This window comes from Pinus tabuliformis, chromosome 8 (genome assembly GCF_031772625.1).
Source record: "Pinus tabuliformis cultivar Carrire ecotype Pingquan chromosome 8, CPIR1, whole genome shotgun sequence".
NCBI lineage: Eukaryota > Viridiplantae > Streptophyta > Pinopsida > Pinales > Pinaceae > Pinus > Pinus tabuliformis.
In genome coordinates, this window is record NC_142294.1 from 1,307,163,427 (window position 1) to 1,307,189,974 (window position 26,548).

A 26,548-nucleotide genomic window follows, 5' to 3' on the forward strand; every position below is an offset into this window, starting at 1 on the left:
AAATATCATATACTTAGGGTATTGTGCCCCTTTCCGCTCATTTTATTAATTAATAATTTTATTTATTAAATCTCAAACAAAAACCCTTTTCCCATATATATTTAACTCCCGCAATATTGACTAGCCCTATACCCTAGTTTGATTATATAAACTATGCTTTTCTACGAAAACCACGAAAACCCACTAGATAATCGGTTTGTGATTAAGTTAGATAATCCCCTGTTTAAACCCTCCGATAATGACCCCGATGCCTTAACCCTGCTTTAATCCCTCATTAATAAAAAACCGCCGCACTTAAGCACTCGTCGGGCCCCCCACTACCCTTCGTGCAACTTCCCCACTCGATCACCATACGATTGCTCCCCTTCACACCTGACGGCCTTTATCCATTTCGAATGGGTCCGACATCCGAACAATACCCACCCGAAAAGAGTTGTTTTCCATCAGGCCCCCAATGCTACGTGTCACTCAATGTATGGAATCGGGCAGCCTCCCCCCCAATACCACCGAGCACCCAAAAGCGGTGCGATGGAAACCACTTACCGCCCGCTCGCTACACGCCAAAATAGTTGTTATTCACCTCGCTACATGAAAAATGACCACTGTTCACCCGTACCTGCCAAAATTGACTTTTGCGCATAAAGCCAAAAAGCCACAAATAATTTGTTTTTATCGTTTTTCAACTGTAAGACTTCATGCACACACCTGCGAATTTTGAAGCTGTTAACCTACGTCTAATTGCACCCTAAAGATGCCACAGAGCACCCAGTGCACTTTCTAGCCTACACAGAGCCTTTTCAACCGTTCACAGCTGCCATCTGACCTGTTTAGAGCTAGTTTTCCTTAAATTCCAGGTATTTAAGCCATAATTCACTGGAAAATTTGTCAATTTCAGACACAGTTACTGAATTTTATTAGTTAAAGTGAAAAATTAATTAAAGAAACTCAAGTGACTTAAGCTTACTCTATATTGAACCACCATTGCCCTAAAAAACTGAAAATCACCTCCCCATCCTCAAATCCACAAGAACTAAGAATGGTTTCCCCAATTGCCATGGATGTTAGACCTATTTCCACTCCTCATCTGCACCTAGACCACCTCCCCCTGACTGATAAGAATTTCCAGATAAAGGACACCTCTGCCCATGAATCCCCTCTCAAACTCTACTGTTGATACAGAGACCAATACCTGAACCATGCTGATAAAATTGGTTTTTTGGAGTCCAATTTTCCCAAGTGCCAATTCCCTGAAGTTCACATTTTCCCAGAAATTGTCCATTACTACCATGCAAACTATATCCCCTGTCAAAGAGAAATGATGTCCCCTAACCAAACCATACCTCTCACCATCACTGCTGAATCAATAAATGAGATGCTACAACTCCAGCCTGGCCAAAACTTGACTCCCCTCTCGATTGGAGATCTGTTGGACTTATTTCTCAAGCTCAACTCTACTAGATTGGCCCAAATAATCCAAACCTTCATTGTGGAAGAGAAGTATACCCCCAAAGAACCTCCTCCATATGTGTATATCATATTTTCCCCATTTTGCCAAGACATTGTAGCAATGATATCCAATGTCCTAGGTTATACCACTAGTGAGTATATAGATGAAATCATCCTGGCTTTCATGTCCATATACACTCTAGGACAGCCTCCTGCTCTTATTTATGACTATGCCAAGTTTATAGTTTTCAATAGGATGCGTGACCAGTCCCTTAGGATGAGTAATGAGCGAGTATTCAAGTACTCCTTTGTTTTGTATCACCTTTTTCTGTACTACCAAGAGGATAAGTTCCCCTTTACTCTCCAGAAGCTTAACACAAAAGGTCACCTAGATCAGTAATTTTCTGGACTCCATTGATCCATAAATATGACTCCCCATATTCATATATAGACTTCATAGACCTATTTGTACATCCCATTGTGACAATGATGATAGGTAGCCCTCCTCCAAGAATTAGTTCAGATATAAAGAGGATCCTGCAACTCTCAAAACAATCCAAAGTAGGGGCTTGGTACTTGTACCAAAACCACAATGAGATCAGGATTTATGGCTGTGAGATAGCCCCATACAAACTACCTAAATACCTACCAATGAGGTTATTTGCTCTGGAGTACTACAGGAAGATAATGAATTCAGATGAGGTACACTTTTTCAAAGCCAAAAAGAAGGCCCAACTTAGGATCAAAGACCAATTAGGTCCCTTTATTTGTAATAGTCGAGAAGTTGGAAAGGAGGCAGACCTAATCCTTCAAAGATTAAATCTAAAACAGAGCTTCATATGGAGATATGATCCCTTGGATTTCATCTGCAACAGAAGGCAGAAAAACAAAATGGCTCCCTATATTCATCACCGCATCCCTGAAATAGAAAAGTATGCCAACCAATTGGAATGGGTGGAAAACACTTTAGAGGAGAGGGATAGTACTGAAGTTGCTGTGGAAAACACATTAATTGATCTAGAGAAACATCTTGATGAGGGTTCTTTCTTGCAAGTGCTAGGAGAATCATAGGTGCAAGAAGAATCAAAAGTACCAGACCTATCAAAGGTACCAGAAAAATCATACATACCAGAGAAATTAGAGAAAACAAATATACCAGAGGCCACCATGAGTACCCCCTAGTCTTACGGAATCCTCTAAATGAGGAAAAAAGCCTCAAGAGAAACAGGGAAGGGGCCACTCCTTCAAAAAGAACAACATCACAAACCTATGCAGAGACAACGAGGCTAAGAGACAGAGTGAATCCTGTCTCTGAATAGGAATATACAGAGGAGACAGTTGAGGTTACCATCATAGAAAGAGATGGGAACAGGTATGCCACTCCATCTGGAGGCATCCTAGAACCTTACACATCACACACTCAGATGTTGGAAAGACAACAAAGTGTTGAGGTATCCTCTTTCATAATGCCAACAGATAAAGACCAAGACATTAAAGAGAGATACAAAGAAATAAAGGCTAGAAATGAGAGGTTGAAAGCCCAAACCTATGCACAGTAATAAAAAGAGACCCCTACCAATCAAATAAGGCTTATGTTAGCCTATGAGGTCAAAGAGGGGAAGATGAAAATGACCTTCATTAAGCCGGCCACTCAGCAGCTAAGGACAACAACAGATTTTAAAAGAGTCGATTTTGAAGTATTGGCAAGGGATATTCATCCTATTAACCAGATTGAGCTGCATAAGCAAACAAGTGAGATGATTTATTCTACATTGACATGGAAAGCCATAGCAGGTCACCAATTGCAAAACTCTTTAAACAATATGTCAACTCAGTTTGAATTGGAGAAGGCCTCTTCATAGTCCAAAGATACAAGAATCAAGTCCTTGGAGGACTTAGTGATAGAATTGGGACATGATCCCAAGGATGTGAAAGCAACAGAGCAGCTAATTAAAAAGAAGAATGATGACATTACTGCACTGAAAAAGCAGCTCAAAATTCCCCAGCTACATCACCCTCAAACAATGGAAGTCATAGAAGCACAAAAGGGACATGAAGAGCTTATGGACCTAGTCCTAAAGCTAGATGATCAGCTTAAAGAAACAGAGGAGAGACTTTGATTCAGTCCAAGCAAAGTGACCTGGCCACAACTTCCACAACTACCATCCCCACAGTGACAACAACAGTTCCTTCCACAGTGGCAGCATCATTGGCACCTACAGCTCCACCTACCATAGCACTGCCAATTACAACTGAGTCCATTACAAATGCAGGTACATCAACTGAGAAAGCAACAAAACTGGTAAAAGCTATGGAGGATATGTCCATCCAAGCTATAGAGCTCAAAAGATTAAAGGAGAAAGTGGCAAGTTTGGAAACTGATTGCAAACTTGCCCAAATTCAGCAAAGAGAAGAGACACAGAAGGCCCTAAGGATGGGTGAGAAAATCAAAGTCCTAGTGAAATATTTGACATTGGAGAAGCAACTAGGACACACTAAAGAGATTCTCTAGGCCAATATCATTGACTTTGTCAATGATATTTGGCCATCAATTCAAGTTATATTTGAGAAAACTGAATAGGTGAAGGTAGCCATTGAAGCCATCCAGAAAGTAAGGGAAGAATTAGGAGACCAACCTAAGGATGCAAATTGACTCATCCACCTCCTGAACAGTAAGAACAGATATGAGCTCCATGAGATTCGTGTAGAGGATAGGACTGAAGCCATCCTAGAGATTAAAAAGGTTCTTTCCAAAAGGAACCTCATGCTCAACTTAAAAGAAAAGTGCCACAACATACAGGTGGTCATTGACAAGTTTATGACTAAATTTGAAATTTTGAGGGACAAAGGCCTTCCCAGTCCTATGGTTATCAATGATAAACTCATGACCCAATTGGACTATAGTGATAGACTCAGGAGGTTGGCCAAGGAACAAGCCAGCTCTTCAGGCATCAAAGCTTTTCCCACTCGTAAAGTACTATATGATACATTGAAAAACCTGTTTTTCCTAGAACATGAGGTGAAACATTTGTTTCTCACCAAGCCCAATTTTGCAAAATACACAGAGGCAGACGAAATTTACATAAGAATGTTGAAGGTGAGATTGCCTGAGGTAGAATGGTGGGAAAAAATGACAGATTTACTATGAAAAAGTTTTACATCAGAAAGTTACCATAGTAAATATGAAGACAGCGAGGTGAAACAAGTGAAAGGCAGATATGCAGGGTCAAAGAGAATTAATGGAAGATCAAAGTAAAGAAGATTCCAGCGTGGAAATACCACAAATAGTAGCCAACTTAAAGGGATCAAAACTCAACAACAACACTCAACAACACAACAATAAAAGGGACAACAAGAAAGAGTTTTACATTTGTCTCTATCTTCATGCATGAAGATATTTTATTCCCTAGATTAAATCTCAAACTGTTATGAGATATTTTGTAATTATTTTTTGTATAAATAATTCACATTTCGAAGTATGTAGGGTGGATTCGAAGACATTTCTATAGGCTTTTTCTCTCAAATCAAAATTCTATTGTATCAATGACTGGATTGGCTTGCTAGATCAAGGAATAAAGATCTGATATTTTACAGGATTCTTGTGTAAATCAAAATACAAATAAGTATTCTCTCATGTTTATTGTTGTTTCTCTTATGTTTCTTCAAAATCTTGTTTGTTAACCTAAAATCTAAATATATACAAGGAATGATATTTCAGAAATTGCTTGAATGCACTCTGTCTTGATTGTTTTACATTCTGAACGTTTTCTGCTAAACTATCTTAGCTAGTGAATTCTTAACTGCTCCTTAGCTTTCATAGTTTCTCCCCTGGTCTATAGCAAACGATTTTTAATTTCCATTTGTTCATGATCACCCTCTTTTCTTCATTATAATCCCGGTCCAAGGATTCTTAAGTGCCCTTTCACCTTGGTTAGAATCATTTCATCCATTAGACCTGAAGATTTGCGTTTTGCTTTGCTAGCCTGCCCTGTGAACATTCCCTTTAATGATCTAGTCCAGCTATGCTATCCATTTATTGACTCCATAGCCCAATGGCTTGAAGACTTTTCTCTATCCATCTGCTCTAAGAATTCCACCACCCAACCTTCAATTCAAAACAAAACCCCATGAACACTAAGAACTAGCCTAAAATATCATAAAAACAATGTTAAATTATAAAGAGAGAACCCTCTCTGGACTTAGGTTAGCTAGAACCTAAGCCTAAAAGATTGGTTTGTGGTTACCTCAGATGATTCCTTATTTTGATAACTTCTAGAGAAAACTTTTGAGTGATAGCACAACCTTCGCCAGGGCTAGCCTGACTGCTAGCGATTGTGGAGTTAATACAATGTTTATTTTGGGTTTTTGAACAATTTTATCAAACAAACTATTGTGATGACCAAAGAACCTATCCATAGGTGTGATGGAACCATAAGACCGATTTCTAAACCATCCAGTTTGCAAATCAATTCATCCTGAATTTAGCCAAGGTGGTTTCATGAAGCTAGAGACCTTTAAAAGGTGAATTTTCCTTTATTGATCGAGAGGACTGGTTCTTGACTTTTACTTGCATATTCTGAAGATCATATGAAGTTTTGTTTTCAGTGTTGCGGGAGCATATGGAATCAGAATTGGAATCCGTAAGAGGCGGTGGAAAGCTGGCTTAGAGGGATATCTGATGATAGTGATCAGAATTTCCTGCATGTACATTTAGACTAATCAAATCTCTGTGTAAATACTCCTTCTTTTCATTCTAAATAAAAATAGTCTCCCATCTTGAAAGCTTACCCGGAGACGTAGTCCATCAAGGACGAACTCTGTCATCAATATCGTTGTCTGGTATCACTATGTTTTTACTATTTTCACTTCTTTTGTGCATCATTTTTATGATTAATCAACTGTCATAAAGTCTTCTTTCAAGCAGTTTCCTTGATTTCTGTGATTTCATCTAACATTTAATTCAGTAATGGTTAATCATTTCTACATCAGTTTTAGTTTATGATCATTTTAAATCATATATTTGGTATCGGAGCAGGTTGCGTTTGTAGAATTTTCCATTGAATGTTAACTAGGTCAAAGTTGCAACGAGGAGAAGGAATCCTTGAGCATATTGATCCAGAGATTGGAAAGTGATGAGTCGATCATAAATCGACCATGTTAGGACCTCATGTAGGTGAAAACACTGAAACTAAGATGAGTGAAGAATAGTTTCAGCAAGAATTCTTGACTATGCAGCATATGTTAGGAGAATTATACTACGACAAGAAGGTGAGAGATGTAGCTTCTTCTTCAAAGGCATTGAAGAAGGACAAAGGTAAAGGAAAGATTGATAAACCACCTTCACCTCCATCATCTCCATCATCATCATCATCATCATCATCATCATCATCATCTTCTAGTGCATAATATGAAACAGAAAAGAAACCTAAGAAAACATCTCTTTTGAAACTTGATGTTAAATTTGAGTTACATGTTTATGGTGACAAAATGAATCCTGAAAATCTAGATAACTGGATTAAGCAGTTAGAAGTGTATTGTCACATTCAGAAAATTTCTAGCGATAAAACTAAAATTCAGTTAGCTACACTTAGAATGGGGGGAACAACTTTAATCTAGTGGGAAAGTAAAACTCAGATAGATGTAAAGCGTAAAGGAAAATTCATCTCTTCATGGTCTAAGTTTTTAAAAGCTCTTAGGAAACAATTCTATCCTTTAGGATACATGCAACAAGTTGTTATTGATTAGTAGCATCTGAGGCAAGGTAAACAAAGTGTTCAGGAGTTTACTCAGGAGTTCAGAAAGAAAGCATTGGCGCTTGGTATTTCATTGGATACAGGTGAAACTTTGTTAAAATACATTGATAGTTTACATTCATATTTGCAACATACTTTATTGATGTTTAATCCTGATGATTTTGATGAGGTGTGTGTTCAGGACATACATATTGAATCAGGTGGTAGACCATTCAAGTTTTCATCGCAGTCATCCAAAGAGTTGGAAACCAAATATTCTAGTGACAGTGAGGGGAAGAACAATTCGAAGAGAAAGAAATCAATGATCGTTCAGAAGGAAAGACCTACTTGTTCTCATTAATAGAGAATCAGTCATGATGAATTGAAGTCCTGAAAACTTCATCCAGAAATTAAGCCCAAAATGTTTCGTAAGGAGAAGGACGAAAAGAAGGCCATTATAGCAGTCCAGCAGGATCTAGGTTCATATTCAAGTATGAAAGGAGGATAACCGCCATGGTTACGACAAGTAAAACTTCTGACACTAGTTCAAGTTCGAAAACGATTGCATCTTCATCAAACATAAATCCTTCACATGAGGATAAAAGAGTTGAATTGTTTAACATAAGGATAACTTCTAAGCACAAAAAGATGGATACAATGTTTTATAGTGGATCACAGGTGAATTTCATCTCCGAATATTTAGTTAAAATTTTGGGTTTGGAAACACAGAATCATCCAAGACCTTACCCATTAGGATGGCTAAATAAATCAACTCAAATAAAAGTCACCAAACAGTTTCAATTAAGATTTTCCTAACAACTAATTACATTGATGAAGTGAAATTAGAAGTGGTTCCAATAGACATATGTGGATTTGTCTTAGGAAGTCCTTATCTTTATGATTGTGATGCAGTGTTTTACAGGAGAGAACATAAATATAACCTTAAGAGAGATGGGGTTGAATTTATTGTCAGGGCACATCAAAGTAAAAATCACTTGAATTCAGTTAATTTTAATCAGATGAAGTGATTAATAATTTCAAACAATAGGTTTGTAATCATGTGTGTAAAGGATCAACATAACAATCAACATGATTCTTGTTTAAGTTATCAACTTAGCTTAAAGATGGTTTGTTTAAAAACGTAGAAACTTGTTCAGTTCTATGTAAAACCAAACATCTTATTCATAAGCAGGGATTACAACATGAATTATAGTTTGTGCCTAAAGCCCTCTTCCTAATGTTAGAATGAATCAATTCAGTTTAAGTTTGGAACTTAACAGTTGCAGGGAAACTGGTCAGTATTGGGGAAAATCAATATTCAACTTCTCTTGTATTGTGTTGCTATGTCATGTCTCGAATAGCTTGGAAACCTCTTTTCAAGTGGAGAGGAGACATATTTGTTTTCATATCAAATCCTTTTCTAAAGCACTGTCAAAATGTCTAATGGGAACTTATGCATAAGAGGAAAGTGATAATCAATGGAAACATATTTTAATGAATAAAGGAAAAGTGATTCAAACAAATCAACAACTAATTCAATACTTCCATAATCAAACTAAGTTGCAAGAAATTTCACCTTACAATTTTATAGATTCATTGCAGAAAGTTCACTTAGTAATCGGGAATCAGGAAAGTATAGCTGGTTTGATGTCAAGAATATCTTTGATTGTCGCTTTCATTCCGCAAAATAGATTGTTTATACATGTTGATGGTATTAAACAACATCCAGGAGAGACTTTTTTCAAAGATTATGAATCACTAACTCATGGTTCTTCATGGAAAGAAATCAATTTCCATGTTCATAACAGGTTGTTTTCCCATCATCGCAAGTTGTGTATACTACAGATGGCTGAAATGGGTCACCGACTCAAAAGGTACCATGGTCAGCATCATCAAGGTCATCACTTGCAGGTGATTGATCGAATGTATTGGTACATTTTCAGTGTTGTCGTCAATTCAATTCATCTTCGACAGTTCGACAGTGTTGGTTATGGATCGGGTTGTTCAGGTAATGTTTATGATTTTCATGGCATTCAGTTGATATGGGTTTGTGCCTGGATGTCGACTTGTGTTCATCAATAGTTCCGCCAGGATTGGTCAATGAAATGTCTCTTTTCATTCGTCTTCACATGTTCTGGTGTGGACCTAATTGTCGTCCGTTGTATCAATTCGATATGGTTCATCGTCAACTTGTTGTCAGTTTGTGTCGACAAGTTCATCATCATGCGACAAATGTTGCTAATTTCACTTAGTGACGACTGATTGGAAATGGGTTTTTGATGAAATCTAGGTGTAAAACCCTAATATACATCTAAACACCTAACCAAAGTCTAAACCTATACTAAATCCGTGTATCTAACCTAATACTTAAACATTAGTCCTGAAACTTATCAATCATGCTATATCCTAAATCTATACATGATATTGAATTAAAACATGTATTCAAACTATGTTAAACCTAGGCCTAAAAGCCTAAGTTCTAACCTCATTAAACTCTTGGCCTAAATATATTGGAAAACATTACAATAAAGAAATACACAGTTTAACCCTAACCGTGGAGGTAAACCGCATCAGAGAAGGCCAACATGTGAACGTGCATTGTAAGACTGTCAGAGTTAACGTTATGGTGGGCTTGGGGTTAACCGCCAATTGCAAACCACGTCGGAGATGGTTGTGGCACTCAGCATGTGAGCAGTGCTATGTAAAGATTGTCAGGGTTAGCCATAATTTTCAGTCCTCAAACTGCGTGGAGTAACACCACATGTGAACTGTTAGCGAAACCGTAGCTAGAACTTCCGGGGGAGACCACGGAGGTGGCACTTAGTGGTTAGATCACTGACGCTCACATGCAACGGTTTCAACCTCTGCCCAGTTAGCTTGACCGCCACTGGTTGTGGAGTTAATACAATGTTCATTTTGGGTTTTCAACAGTTTTATCAAACAAATTATTGCGATGAACAAAGAACCTAGCCCTAGGTGTCATGGAACCACAGGATCGATTTCTAGACCATCCAGTTTGCAAACCAATTCATCCTCAATTCATCCAAGGTGGTTTCAAGAACCTGGAGGGCTTTAAAAGGCAAATTTTCCTTCATTGGTCGAGAGGAGTGGCTTTTGACTTTTGCTTGCAGATTCTACAGGTCATAGGTAGTTTTGTTTTCAGTGTTATGGGAGCATCCGGAGTCGGAATTGGAATCTGTAAGAGGTGTTGGAAAGCTGGTTTAGAGGGAGATCCGAAGATAGTGATCATAAGTTCCTGTGTGCACATTCAGACTGATCAAGTCTCTGTGTAAACAACTCCTTCTTTTCATTCCTAGTAAAAATGGTTGCCCATCTTGAAAGCGGACCCAGAGACGTAGTCCATCAGGGATGAACTCTGTCATCAATCTCGCTGTCTAGTATCGTTGTGTTTTTACTATTTTCACTTCTGTTATGCATCATTTTTATGATTAATCAACTGTCGTAAAGTCTTCTTTCAAGCAGTTTCCTCGATTTCCATGATTTCAGCTAACATTCAATTCAGTAATGGTTAATCAATTCTACATCAATTTTAGTTTATGATCATTTCAGATCACTCGCAGGGCTCAACGGATGTTAGTCCATCATTCAACAATGCAGAGGATAAGTTACTCATTGAAAATCCACTTTATCCTTCATCTGTCTTTTCTAGAAACGCAGAGGATGAGTTTGTTCGCTTTTCATCTACCCCTCTGTTCAATTCATCTGATCATGAGGATGTTGAAGAATTCATTGATTTTTCTTATCGTGGTAGCCATGATCCATTTGATTCCATTTCTTATCACAATCATGAATATATCGCAGTTATTCTCCCTCCCTCTCTCCCTCCCCCTACCTCTCTCTCTCTCTCTCTCTCTCTCTCTCTCTACCCCCCTCTCCCCCCACACCCCTCTCTCTCTCTCCACACCCCCCTCATTCTCTCTCTCATTCCCTCCCTCCTTCCACTGTTATCTCTATCCCTCCCCCCTCCCCTTCTCTCTCTCTCCCCCCATTATCCACTCTCTCTCTTCCTCTCACCCCCCCTCTCTATCTCCCCCCCCTCTCTCTCTTCCCCCTCACTCTCTCTCTCCATTTCTCTCATCGTCTCTCTCCCCTCTCTCTTTCACTCTCCATGTCTCTCTCTCCTCTCTCTCTCATTCTCTCTCTCTCTCCCCCCCCTCTCTCTCTCGCTAGATCTCTCTCTCTCTCTCTTTCTCTCTCTCTCTCTCTCACCCACCTCTCTCTCTCTCCCCCTCTCACTCTCCCCCATTTTCTCTCCCCACCATCTCTCTCTCCACTTGTGTGTCCCTCTATCTCTTTCTCTATGTCTCCCTCTCTCTCTCTCACTCACCCTCTTTCTCTCACATCCTCCCTTCGTCCCCTTATATCTCCCCCCCCCATTATTCAATCTATCTCTTCCTCTCACTCCCTCCCTCCCTCTCTCTCTATATCTATCTCTTTCTCTCCCCTGATTCCCCCTTCTAATTCTTTCTCTCAGTCCCTCTTCTCTCCCTCACCCCCCCACTCTCTCTCCCCTCTCTCCTCCTATCTCTCTCTCTACCCCCTCACTCCCTCTCTATCTATTTTTCTCTCTCTCTCCCCCCTCTCTCTCTCTCTCTCTCTCTCACTCCCCCCTCCTTTCTCTCTCTCTCTCTCGCTCTCCCTCTCTCTCTCTCTCCTCCCCCATATCTCTCTCTCTCTCTCTCCTTATCTCTCCCCCTCTCTCTCTCCCCCTGTTACACTAAAAAATGTCACCTTGACTACTTACAGTTAGTATGGCTCCAATCAACAAGTCATGCTACCCTCTTAGGCAAGTCTCATGCCTCTGTTATCCATCTCAAACTCAAAGAAGAGAGAAAGTCTTGTAAAAATCATGTTTATCTCTGGGGTCGCAGGTTCTCTCTAGCCTTACCTGCGGGGACGCTGACCATGTTCACAAAATATGCGTCCATGGACGCTCTGTATGTTAAGGGACAGGTGCGTCCCTCTGTAAAAGGCAAAATGCGCGAGTTTTATCTTGAAAAAGTTACTTGTGGTTACTTCTAGAACATTCTAGAGGTCGGTTTGATGAAATGGATGCGCCTCCAGTTGGTTCATGTATCTCTATTAAGGGGGAACTTATCCCATCAATAAGGGAGCTATCCCACCCATAGAGGGGGATGATCCCATTGATAGTGGACCTGAATAACCTCTTTACAGCACTATAAATGAAGGCATTGAGCCAGAAGGAGAAGAGGTTGGAGCTATACATTTTCTTTGGGTAAATGCTGCAGGATTTAGGTCTTCCATTAGAGCCTTTGTGAGGAGAGATTGTCTTCACTTGATTCCACTTGGGAGAGGGTGAGCTTTGTCAAAGTAGAGGAAAACCCTTGATGGACCCTGGGAGGAATTTGCACAACACCAAGGCCAGGTTGTAAGAGTTTCTTTGTTTCGTTATTAATACAAACTGGTTTATTTTTCTCAATAGCTTGTGTTAATGAGTTATTTCATGTGTTCCTTGGTCTGCATGTTGAATATATGTTTTATTATATGAAATGCAAGTGCTTGGTAATTGTTTGATTGTTTGTGGTTGCAGGAATTGACTTGAAGGAGGAGCTCATCCGGATCGTCAAGAACGGACTTCAACAACAGCGTTTTGGAATAAGGTAAACCTAAACACTTGTAGTTTTCATGTTGTAAAAGGTGTATTTAGAGAAAGATCACTCCATTTTGTCTTGTTTGTCATTAGAATGTCTTAGACTTCTAGGAAGGTCAGTCGTGTCCGCACCCTTGACCGATTCCGTGTGACAAATTGGCGACTCCACTGGGGAATCCATTAATGAGAGAGTCTTTTCCTTTATATGAACTTTGCTTTGAGAAAATCATTTTTATTTTCTGGTTTTTGACTGTGAGAATTAGTATTTGGGTGGCTTAGCTGTAGCTTTAGTTGGCTTTAGTTTTTCTTCCTTTTTCCAGAAAGACGCAGTCTCTGTGTGCTGCACAGTGCGTCCTTGGACGCGCTGTTGTCGACTGCACAGTGCGGGGCCGCACCTGTGAAAACGGCTGGCCTGCGTCTTCCTGTAAAAGTTAAGAAAATTCCATTTTTGCATTAAATTACTTTTAGATTTTGTTTTTTCTTAGTTTTTTCTGCCCAGATTCATTAGTCCCTTGTCCAGAATCTTCACCTAAGCTTGTTCCTGCTCTTAGCTTTCATCAATTGGGTGTTTTGAGTCTCTTTTTGAGAAATTCTTGATTTGATTTCCATTGGTCATTACTTGGCGGTTTGTCTCAGTCTTTTCACAATTTTGCATCTTTTTGCTTTATTGTGTATGAGTGTTAATCGCCTTTGAGTGTTTTTATGTTTTGATCTTTGGAACTCTCACCCAATTTTCTCGACTTGCACTTGATTGGTTCTTAGATTACATTAGAATCATCTTGTGTTTGAGAATTCTCTTGCATAGATCACATTTGCATAATTAGAGTTCTCAGTTTCAGAATATGAATGAAAAATGTGCATAGATTACATTTGCATACTTTTCATGTGAATTGTGCATAGATTACAATTGCATAGTTTACATTCTGAAAAATCAATCGTAGATTTAGATCAGCTTTATTTGATTTGAATTTACACAAAAATAAAAATAAAAATTGGTTTGGAATTGATTTGCATTAGTTTTTCTTGATGAAATTAGTGCATTAGAGAATTTGTTAAATTTTCTCTTAATGATCAATTCTTTGCATTGTTGGAAGTGAATGGAAACTCTCTCCTTACTCTAGTTAGGATTCATCGAATTGAAAGGATTACATTATCATATTCGATTGCATTCAGTTGAGTCGGGTCATAACACCATTGGTTTCATCTCCATTTACCCCTTTGAGTAATAACAGCCTTAATAACACAGCGCTTAATTAAAATTCATCTAGTAATTTTTACATTTCTAGGGCTCTGAAACACCAACATAGCTTAGGCTAGGGTCTTGGAGTAGGTGAGTACTTAACTCTCCAAGACTACAAAACCAAACAGATAGTTTATCTTGAGTAGAATAAATCCAATTGTTTCAATTGCACTCTGGGAAAGCTCCTCTTAAAGGAGAAGCACGAGCTCGTGTCCGAACCAGTGAGGGGATCATTCCTCCCTCGTTGGGAACGACGCCAGACAGTACGTATTACAAACGGTAAACCTCGGATTAACCATTGTCGAGGAGCCAGGGGTCACTTATCGGTAAACCTTGGATTGTTGTCAAGGAACCGGTAAGGGGATTGAGCTTGCTACTCTGCCCTTGCGTGCTGTCGGAGTTTAGACTGTTCCCCCAGGTGTAATTGTTGTGATTGGTAACTTTAGTGACCATAATCTTTAGGGTTCTACCGAGGTGACGGTGGAGGGAAGGTCCCACTGTACCTGGAGCAGACGTCGGTTATACTCACTTGGATTTTCCGGGGGGTTCACTTCACTTCGAGACGGTTAAAGTGGAGGAACTTGGTCCGGTCTATTCATTAAGCAGGTTACCGGGGTAACTGTTCCACCCACCACTTCTGTACTGAATTCGGCGATGTTGGACTTCATCACCAACTAGTGTTTTCGGTCCGGAAGGCTACTGTTTGTGTATGGTTGACTCCTAGATTTGATAGCGCGTGTTAATTTGTTTGTTTTTACTTTTAGAGACCATAGGTGTGAATTGTGAATTTTAGTTGTTAAGTGTGAATTGTGAATTGTTAATTTTAGTTTTAAATTGTTAATTAAATTCACTGAAGTTGAATATAATGGCAAATGTTCCGGAATTCATCAACCTAGGAACCCCTCCTAATGAGAATCCTAGTACTTTTCCTTACTTTGGAAATGTTGGTCCTCCTTATATGGCTACTTTGTCATTACCTGGATTTACAATAGGTTTACCGATATGGTTATTTTCAACTTCGTTGGCCCAAAATACTCCAATTGTTCCATCTCAACCGGATGCTTCACCTCAACAGAGTTCACCATCTCAACATCACCAACCTTCTGTTGACCCTTTACCTTCTTCGCCTAATTTTTCTTCCTCCATTTCTTCCTCTTCGCCTGGTAAAAGCCTTGATGCTAGTAACCAGGAGGTTAAGAAGAAGAAGAAAGGGAAGAAGAAGAAGAAGAAGAAGAAGAAGCAAGATAAGAAAGAAGTCAACCAACCAACCATGGCTGTAAGTGTTAGTTGTGTTGAGGAAAATTCCGACATGCATCGTAAACCCAAATACCCTTGCAGGCTTTGTAAGGGTGACCACTTCCTTGTCAATTGTCCTGGTATTCCAAAGGTCTTGGAAGTATGGTCAGAAAAATCTCATCAACTTTCTATTGATCCATCAACCAGTGATAGTCAGGTTCCTGGGAAAAAGGGTAAAGTTAGGTTTCCTTGTAAGTTATGCAAAGGGAGTCATCAAACTCACATTTGCCCTCACATGGATGAAGCCTCAACATTGTTGGAAAAACTTACTGTTCCACAGCAAGAATTTCCAACTGGTTACCGTAAAATTTCTCCCAACCTACCGTCAACTGACGGAGTGATTGATTTAAATTCAAGTCTAGTCGATCACACTCTCCCATTGGAGAGTGAAACTCATGTCACTCAGGTTGATGATCCGTTAGTTGATCAAGTGGTCGATTCAATTTCACATTCGATCGATCACACTCTCCCTTTCGAGAGTAAATTTCATACCGCTGATGTTCTTCTTGTTACATCAGATTCTTCTATGCCGGGGGGCATTTCACCTGTTTCTACAGAACCCCCTCCAAGTACTGAGGTCTTTTCCTTTGATTGGAATAGACTGACAGAACCTCGTCTTCCTTCCTCCATCCCTTTCCAAATCATTGTCAAGGCTGGTGGTAGGGACATACATCGTACTCAGGTAGATGAAGGTGCTTCTGTTAGTATTTTATCCTCAGCTGTTTGGAAAGCTTTGGGTTCCCCTCAGCTTGCGCCTATTACGCAGAATCTGAAAGCTTTTAACAGAACAATTAGTGAACCTTTAGGGATCCTTCCTAAGTTTTCTATTACCTTGGAAGGTAAAACTGTTTGTGTTGATCTTATGGTAGTTCGAGGTCCCTTGGATTTCAATTTACTCCTTGGGCGAGACTATGTTTATGCAATGAAAGCTGTCGTATCGACACTCTTTCGCGTGATGTCTTTCCCTCACAATGGCAGTATTGTGACTGTAGACCAGCTTTCATTCCCTAGTCTTTTTTCAACTACCAATAATATGACACCCCTAAATGTTCCTGATTCTAAAGTGGTATCTACCCTGCCACGGGTTAATTATGTGGCAACCGGTCCCATGATTTCAGTTACCGATGTAAGTGAGCCTCTCACTGTTTGCTCATCTTCCTTTGATTTAGATCCGGTAATTGACATGGAAAACTCTATGGGATTACTTGAACACGATGTTCCTATCCCTTTTGAGTCCCTTGACATGTGTTCCTTCCAGAGTACTATTCTTCCTTCTGATGAAGACCTCTTGGAAGCCATGATCAAGGTGTGTCCATTGACATGTCTTTCTTCCAGTTGGAAGCCATGATCAATGTTGTGAGGATAGTTTCTTCTAGTCTCAACCTCATTAAAAAATGAAACTGGAAGTCATGAGCATAGTTCCTTGTCTTGTGTCAAGCTCATTAAAAAATGAAACAAGGAGTTGTGAGGAAAGTTCCTTTAACTGTGTCAACCTCATTAAAAAATGAATCAGTGTGAGCATGAGGAAAGTTCCTTTTACTGAGTCAACCTCGTTAAAAAATGAATCAGTGAGTACGAGGATAGTTTGTTCCTCTCTCAACCTCGTTAAAAAATGAAACTGGATGGTACGAGGAAAGTTCCTTTTACTGTGTCGACCTCGTTAAAAAATGAATCAGTGAGTGCGAGGATAGTTTTTTCTTGTATCAACCTCGTTAAAAAATGAAACAAGGAGTGAGGATAGTTTCTTCTAGTCTCAACCTCGTTAAAAAATGAAATTGGAAGTTATGAGCATAGTTCCTTGTCTTGTGTCAAGCTCATTAAAAAATGAAACAAGGAGTTGTGAGGAAAGTTCCTTTTACTGTGTCAACCTCGTTAAAAAATGAATCAGTTGACGAGGATAGTTTTTTCCTGTATCAACCTCGTTAAAAAATGAAATAGGCTAGCATGAGGACAGTTCTTTTACTGAGTCAACCTCATTAAAAAATGAATCAGCTAGATTTTAGGATAAGTAGATAGATTGTAGAAAGTAGGATTTTGAGGACAGTTCTTGTCACTGAGTCAACCTCATTAAAAAATGAATCAGCTATGAGGACAGTTACTGAGTCAACCTCGTTAAAAAATGAATCAGGTACGAGGAAAGTTCCTGTTACTGAGTCAACCTCGTTTAAAAATGAATCAGGTATGAGGATAGTTCTTTTCTTGTGTCAACCTCCTTAAAAATGAAACAACTCCCTTTTCAAGTTAAATATTGAAAGTAAACCTTCATTTCATCCAGCCGGTTGAATGCAATGAAGCCTGGGGGGCATGTACCTCATTTCGCATCATTATGCTGGGGGCATGCGAACTTTTTGAGCATAGTTCCTTGTCTTGTGTCAAGCTCGTTAAAAAATGAAACAAGGGTAGGTTAAGTAGGTAGATTGTAGAGAGTGGTCATGAGCATAGTTCTTTGTCTTGTGTCAAGCTCGTTAAAAAATGAAACAAGGATTTTAGAGCATAGTTCCTTGTCTTGTGTCAAGCTCATTAAAAAATGAATCAAGGTTTTTAGAGCACAGTTCCTTGTCTTGTGTCAAGCTCATTAAAAAATGAATCAAGGTTTTTTAGAGTATAGTTTTTTGTTAGGTAGATTGTAGAAAGTAGTTATGAGCATAGTTCCTCGTCTTGTGTCAAGCTCACTAAAAAATGAAACAACTCCCACAAGTCTTTGAAAGTAAAGCTTCATTCCATCCACCTCATTGAATGCAATGAAGCTTGGGGGGCATGTACCTTGATTTGCATCATTATGCTGGGGGCATGTGAACTTATAACAAGCATAGTTTTTCGTTTCAAGCTTGCGTAAACATGAAACCGAATCCGAGCATAGTTCTCTTTCTGTGTCAAGCTCGTTAAAAAATGAAACAAATCCTCCTCTTCTTGAGTCGAGAGATTGACTAGATCTCTTAAATGTTAAGTATTTAGGTTAGTTATTTCGGTTTTTTGCATAATTTTCTTATAGTTTTAGGTCGAGTCTTTCAAATGATCTCGTTCATGAACCTTCATTCCATCCAGCTTGTACTTAGTTGAATGAAATGAAGCTGGGGGGCATGCGCTCTAGCAGTTATGCTTAGGGGGCATCAAGCACAGTTTTATCTCTGTTTCAAGCTTGTGTAAAAATGAAACTAATTTGAAGCATAGTTTTTATCTGTTTCAAGCTTTTGTAAAAATGAAACCTATCTTGAGTCAATTTCAGTTATTTTCAAGACTCGTTAAACTCATGAAAATCCCGAGATTATTTTGCTATCTTTCATTCTCGTAAAACAAATGAAAATGCCGAGTTCTTTCCGTCTTTTCCTGCTCGTAAATTAAATTGAAAGTCGGCCATATGAGTACATTTTTATCCCTTTTTCGAACTCATTAAAATTTACGAAAAAGTGAAAACCATGAGTACATTTTTATCATTTTTTCGAACTCGTTAAAACTTACGAAAAAGTGAAACCTTGGAGTTCTCTTTTAAGCCCTTTTCAGACTCCTAAAACATGAAAAGATTGCCGAGCGTTTCTTTTACACTCGTTAAAACGGAATTAAAAGACGGTCCCCTTTTAGCTCTTTTCTGACCGTAAAATCAGGAAAAGATTGCCGGGTTTTTGTCGTTTCAAACTCGATAAGGAAATAAAACGACGTGTCCTTGATCGCTTTTTACTTTTCAGGTCAACGACACTATTATGAAAGTACTCCTTGGTCGCAAGATCAAGCGGTTCCCCCAGGTATTATTTTATACTTTTTCGGGCTTGAGGGACACAAATGTACGAAAAAGTTCAACGTGGAGTCTCCTTTAGTTTTTTCAGACTCTCTAAAATTGAAAAACGCCGAGTTTCTCCTATACTGGGCTCGTTAAACATTTCACAGTAAGGGACCTGTTCAATTACAAACAGGAACGAACCACTCCTTCCTAGGGTTCGAATTTAAACTAGGTTGGACTCATTCGAAGGATGAGCTTATAATCAAGCATATGTTATCCTCCTCAAGCTTGTTAAAAATAAAGAGGTACTTGCCAGAAATGGTGGGGGAAAAAAGAGAAGAATGAACCTATTTGTCACCTTTTGTCTCAGAAGAAACTTTATTACCGCTCTTGAACACGACACTTTTCATTCACCTGGGTTGGGAAATCTTTTACCTCACAGTTGACTAAATCACTTTGAAAATCTTTAACCGGGTTCAGGGATCAACTTTGAGTTATTCATCACCAAACCATCTGTTGTGTCGTTATGTGTTCAAGAGGTCTGCAAGCAAAACTTTCATCTGCAAAATACTTGTCATCCATTGACCATCCCTGAGTCAGTCCTTACAGCAACATTTCTTCAACTTGAACAATGATTTCGTGTTGCGGGCTTGCCTGCAACGGGTCGCTTTCTATCGACATCGACACATTATCTAGAAAGATGACTTAGGAATCGACAGTACCTTGAAGTCTGCATGCATCAATGGCAGGTTTCTCGCCTTTGACGTCAGTTTACATCATTGACTTTCGATCAGAGGATTCCGTGAAGTGTTCGACATCAAAACATCTATTCACATTTCACGGGTTGTGCTTGGTACTTTGAGAACCATTGACATTACTGGTGGTTTCTCTCACGCTTGTTAACAGTTTACATCATTGACTGGTAATCAAGTGGTTTCTACCATGTTCGACATCGAATCATTTAATCACATGGCTAGAATCGTACCAATTCGGGAAGTAGAAGTGAAGACCCTGGATCTAGTTTCTACCATCCAGGCTGCGAGGAGTTTTGTATTCATTATCTATGTAGACTAATCATAAACAGATGGCTGCGTCCATACTGTGTCTACAAAAGTCTATAAGAATGATGTACTGCAAGATCATTCCTGTCTCAGAATAGTTAGTCCATTAGTTAAAGTTTTGAATCTGAGTATGGGAATGCCTACCTCAGTGATGATATAATCTTATCCATGTATTTTGTGTTGAAAATTGCAGGTTCCAACCAGGCCATCCACAAGGCAATCCTTGAAATGATAAAGCGCTTCACCCTTCCTAGAATTACAAAACCCTATTCTATTCCAGGCTTCGCACTTTAGGGGCAATCTGTTACACTAAAAAATGTCACCTTGACTACTTACAGTTAGTATGGCTCCAATCAACAGTCATGCTACCCTCTTAGGCAAGTCTCATGCCTCTGTTATCCATCTCAAACTCAAAGAAGAGAGAAAGTCTTGTAAAAATCATGTTTATCTCTGGGGTCGCAGGTTCTCTCTAGCCTTACCTGCGGGGACGCTGACCATGTTCACAAAATATGCGTCCATGGACGCTCTGTATGTTAAGGGACAGGTGCGTCCCTCTGTAAAAGGCAAAATGCGCGAGTTTTATCTTGAAAAAGTTACTTGTGGTTACTTCTAGAACATTCTAGAGGTCGGTTTGATGAAATGGATGCGCCTCCAGTTGGTTCATGTATCTCTATTAAGGGGGAACTTATCCCATCAATAAGGGAGCTATCCCACCCATAGAGGGGGATGATCCCATTGATAGTGGACCTGAATAACCTCTTTACAGCACTATAAATGAAGGCATTGAGCCAGAAGGAGAAGAGGTTGGAGCTATACATTTTCTTTGGGTAAATGCTGCAGGATTTAGGTCTTCCATTAGAGCCTTTGTGAGGAGAGATTGTCTTCACTTGATTCTACTTGGGAGAGGGTGAGCTTTGTCAAAGTAGAGGAAAACCCTTGATGGACCCTGGGAGGAATTTGCACAACACCAAGGCCAGGTTGTAAGAGTTTCTTTGTTTCGTTATTAATACAAACTGGTTTATTTTTCTCAATAGCTTGTGTTAATGAGTTATTTCATGTGTTCCTTGGTCTGCATGTTGAATATATGTTTTATTATATGAAATGCAAGTGCTTGGTAATTGTTTGATTGTTTGTGGTTGCAGGAATTGACTTGAAGGAGGAGCTCATCCGGATCGTCAAGAACGGACTTCAACAACAGCGTTTTGGAATAAGGTAAACCTAAACACTTGTAGTTTTCATGTTGTAAAAGGTGTATTTAGAGAAAGATCACTCCATTTTGTCTTGTTTGTCATTAGAATGTCTTAGACTTCTAGGAAGGTCAGTCGTGTCCGCACCCTTGACCGATTCCGTGTGACACCCCCCTCTCTCTCCCATCTCTGTTATGAAACCAACTCAAGAAAAGATAGAAAAGAAAGATCAACGCCTTAGAATTCAGCCTCTTCGAGGGGGCAACCCCCTTTACATTACATAAATGAACAATTCTTGGATGATACAAATGACAAAACCTCCTTTCTATATATAGGAGTCTAAGGAGTCACAATATAATCCAGCCGACCTAACAATAATAATATAAAGCCACAAAAATAACAATAGAGGGATTCTATGGGGCACAGAAATAACAATATGGGGGTAATAGGGGCACAACAATATAAATAAGGGGTATAACTACAATAGTAATGGGGTAATCACTAGTATTATAGGGACCCAACATGCCCCTCTCCTTCAAAAAAGTGTTGTCCTCAACGCTTGAGTAGTTCTGGATACTTCTGCATAAAATTCTCATCCTCCCATGTGGAATCTTCAGCGGATAAGTTCTTCCACTTGATAAGATACTCTGAAATTGATCGATTTCGTAGCTGTCGAGTTCTTGTTTCTGTGACTGCTTCCGGTTCCAATATAATTTTTCCTTCCTCGTCAAGTTCTGGCAATATTGTTTGAACTGGGAGCTTGTCGCCTATAACCTTCTTTAAACATGAAACATGGAAAACTGGGTGCAATCGAGAAGCTGCAGGAAGCTCCAATTTGTATGCCATAGTACCAATCTTTTGCAACACCTTGTACGGACCATAATACTTTGGTGATAATTTATTATCCTTCTTAGCTTGCTTTAGGGACATTTGCTTATATGGTTGTAGCCGTAGGAATACCCAATCACCTACATCAAAACTTCTTTCACTGCGATGTTGATCTGCCTGTTGTTTCATTCTATTTTGTGCCAACACGAGGTTATCCTTTAAGAGTTGGAGGACTTGTTTTTGATGTTCCACTGCCTGAACCTTAGAATTTTCTCTTAAATATGATGTGATGGATGGTGGTTGATACCCATAAAGTGCCATAAATGGGGTCATTTTTGTTGCTGTATGGAAGGAAGTGTTATACCACCATTCAGCCAGAGGCAATCATTTGACCCATTGTGTCTGTTTATCAGATACAAAGCAACGAAGATATCCTTCCAAACATTTGTTTACTATCTCAGTTTTCCCATCAGATTGAGGATGATAAGATGAGCTATGAGCTAACTGAGTACCAAGACAAGAAAATAATTCTGTCCAAAAATTTCCAGTGAAAATGGGATCTCTGTCACTTACAATAATCTTTGGGTTTCCATGTAGCTTTTGAACTGTTTCCATAAATGCAGTAGAAACTGTACTGGCTTTAAATGGATGTGATAATGCACAAAAGTGTGCATACTTGGTAAGTCTGTCAACTACCACCATGATGACACTCTTTCCCTCAGACTTGGGTAAACCTGTGATAAAATCCATTGAAACCTCCTCCCAACGTTGGCTTGGAATGGATAAAGGTTGTAATAGACCCGGTGTCTTAATTGTTTCAACTTTATTTTGTTGGCAAACCAAACATTCCGCCACAAACTTTTGAATATCTGATTTAAGGCCATCCCAAAAAAATTCCTTCTTAACCCTGTGGTAAGTTTTTAAAAATCCTGAGTGCCCTCCTAAGGGAGAAGTGTGCAATTCCATAAGAATCTTTTGTTTTAGCTGGGAATTCTTACAGAGGTATAAGCGATCTTTGTACCATAACGAATCATTTTTCCAGCTAAATGTATCAGAAGTACTGGAATCTTGTTGTAGCTTTCGAATAAGTGCCCACACTTCTTCGTCATTCTTCCATTCCTCCTTTGCTTCGTTTATCCAATCTGGTTGGATAATAGAAATGGCACACAACAATGCTTCCACATCCTCATCCTTTCTTGAGAGTGCATCTGCCACCACATTTTGCTTCCCTTTTTTGTAGATGATTTCAAAGTCATAACCCAACATCTTTGTGACCCACTTTTGTTGCTCTTCAGAGGATAATCTTTGTTCTAAAAAGTATTTAAGGCTATCATGATCCGTTTTTACCTTGAAGTGTCTTCCCATTAGGTAGGGTCGCCATTTCTTAAGTGCATGGAGTATTGCCAACATTTCCTTCTCATAAATAGCTTTGCTTAAAAACTTTCCCTTGATTGGACGACTTTCAAAAGCAATGGGTCTTTCATCTTGCATTAGAACAACACCAATTCCATTTCCTGAAGCATCACATTCCACAATAAAGGTTTTTGTGAAGTCCGGTGTAGCTAAGACCGGTGCTTGGCACATTGCCTCTTTAAGATGTTCAAAGGCCTTTGTTGCTTTCGGAGTCCATGAAAATGAATCTTTCTTCAATAATGTTGTTAGAGGTGCTGCTATTCTCCCATAATTCTTAACAAACTTGCGATAATACCCTGTCAACCCAAGAAATCCTCGCAGATGCTTTATGGATGTGGGGATTTTCCATTCCTTAATGGCTTTAATTTTGCTAGGGTCTACCTTAACTCCTTCATGAGATACAATATGACCCAAATATTCCACCTCCTGGACTCCAAAGAAACATTTGGATCTTTTTGCATATAATTGTTTCTCCTCCAATAGTTGTAGCACCCTGTCAACATGTTCAACATGATCCTTCCAAGACTTGCTGTAGATTAGTATATCATCAAAAAATACTAACACAAATTTTCTAAGGAATGGTTTGAAAATTGAATTCATCAAACCTTGAAATGTTGAAGGTGCATTGGTAAGGCCAAAAGGCATGACCAAAAATTCATAATGACCCTCATGAGTTCTAAATGCTGTTTTCGGAATGTCTTCAATCTTCATTCTGATTTGATGATATCCCGAACGAAGATCCAACTTGGTGAAGTAAATTGATCCATGCAATTCATCCAGTAATTCATCAATGACAGGAATGGGGAACTTATCTTTAATAGTGAGCTTGTTGAGCTCCCTATAATCTGGACACATGCGCCATGATCCATCCTTCTTGTGCACCAATACTACTGGAGCTGAGAAAGAACTTTGACTCGGTTGAATTATACCAGCCTCTAGCATTTCTGCAACCATACGTTCAATTTCACTTTTTTGGACATAGGGATATCTGTACGGCCTGATGTTTGGAGGAACACTTCCTGGAATCAGATGAATAGCATGATCATGATCACGCATAGGTGGGAGACCTTTGGGAGTCTCAAATACCTTGGAATGATTGTCCAGGACTTTTTGGAGATCTGGAGAAATAGATGATTCCAATGTGGAAACATCTAGCGAACATAATTGTGCAATTACACCTCTTTGCTCCTTTTTTAGAAGCTTTGTCATGCCATTAGAGCTGATTATCTTTCCTGGTTTCCCTGCAATACCCCTTAATTCAACTTCCTTTCCTTCCACAGAAAATTTCATGAAAAGTTCTTGAAAATTAAAAGCTATTGTACCCAAGGATTGTAGCCATTGGACTCCTAGTACAACATCAGCACCTCCCATTGGAATGGAAAGCATTGGGCTAGTCAATACATATTCTCCCATGGATAGCTTGATATTATGGCACTTTCCAGAACAATTTATTGTTCCTCCATTTGCAATCATCACTTGACACTCTGGTGCTGGATATAGGAAGCAATTCAATTCTTTTGCTACCCTACAATGAATAAAATTGTGGGTGCTTCCTGAATCAATCAACACTATTACCTTTTTCTTCTTGATTTGTCCTTCTATCTTGATGGTTTGAGGAGTGGTAATTCCCGCCAATGCATTACAAGATATGGTCGGATTTATTTGTTCTTCATCTAGGCTTTGTTCCTGGAATATATCCTCTTCTTTTGACCTTTCTTGCTCCTTTTCTTCTTCCTCTTCACAATCTATGTAGAATAATTTCTTCTCAGCACACTTATGACCTTTTGTGTATTTGCTATCACAATTGTAACAAAGCCCTTTTGCTCTTTTTTCTTCCAATTGTTGTGGTGTCAACCTTGTAGGTTGTGGAAGACTATGGGCAACAACACTTCCGTCTTTATAGTTGTGAATGGTATGCTTCCTAGTTGCCATAATTTTGCTTTCCATTTTTCTTGCTAACCTGAATGCCTTCTCTAATGAATCAGGTTCCCAAAGGCGCACATCATGTTGGATATTATCCTTTAAAGACCCTATGAACACATCAATCCTATGCTCCTCTGGAATATCTTTTACCCTTATGTTCAATTTTTGGAACTCCTCAATGTGCTCCATTATTGAACCCTTTTGTTTGAGACTTATCAATTGGCTAAAAAAAGTGTTGCTTTTTGTATCCTCATAATGTGCTATCAATTCTTCCGTAAAAATTGCCCAAGTGATAAATTGTTTACGAGAACAAAGCCATTGATACCATACAAACTGATTTGGTTCCAAATATAAAGTTGCCATACGTACCTTTTGTGTGTTTTGCACATTATTGAGATCGAAGAATTGCTCCATCTGTAATATCCATGTGGCGGGATCCTTGCCATCAAACTTCCTCATATCGATTTTTGGAACATGGTGAGTCTTCGATCCAACATTAGAGTCTATGGAATCATGATTAACATTTCTTTTGTTCTCATCATGAGTTTCCTTTAGTACTCTTTCACCCTTAGTGACCATTTCTTGTAGCAACTTATTCATATTTATCTTCAATTCTTCCATCTTATCATCCATGCCATCATTTTTAGCGTCCATGCCATTCACCTTAGCTTCCATGCCATCCATCTTAGCTTCTACGCCTTTCTTTAAACAGTCCATCTTAGCTTCTACACCTTTCTTTAAACCATCCATCTTAGCTTCTACATCTTTCTTTAAACCGTCCATCTTAGATTCTGTTCCTTTTTGTGCAAGGGACAGTTGTTGCACTTGGTCTTGTAATTTTGATATATCATGTTGCATTTCTTCCTCTTCTTCATGAGTCATGCTAGAGCTTTCAGGTTCCTTACTAGGTGTTTGCATTTTCTTTCCTTGGGGCATCAGTTACCGATAATAATGCTCTACTATGCCCTTTGAATTCATTCAAAATAAATTTTCAAACCAAGCTTAAGAAAAAATTTAAAAAAAATCTACACACCTTTTTTCACTTTGTAGTAGCTTGATATTGCCTCTGATGTAT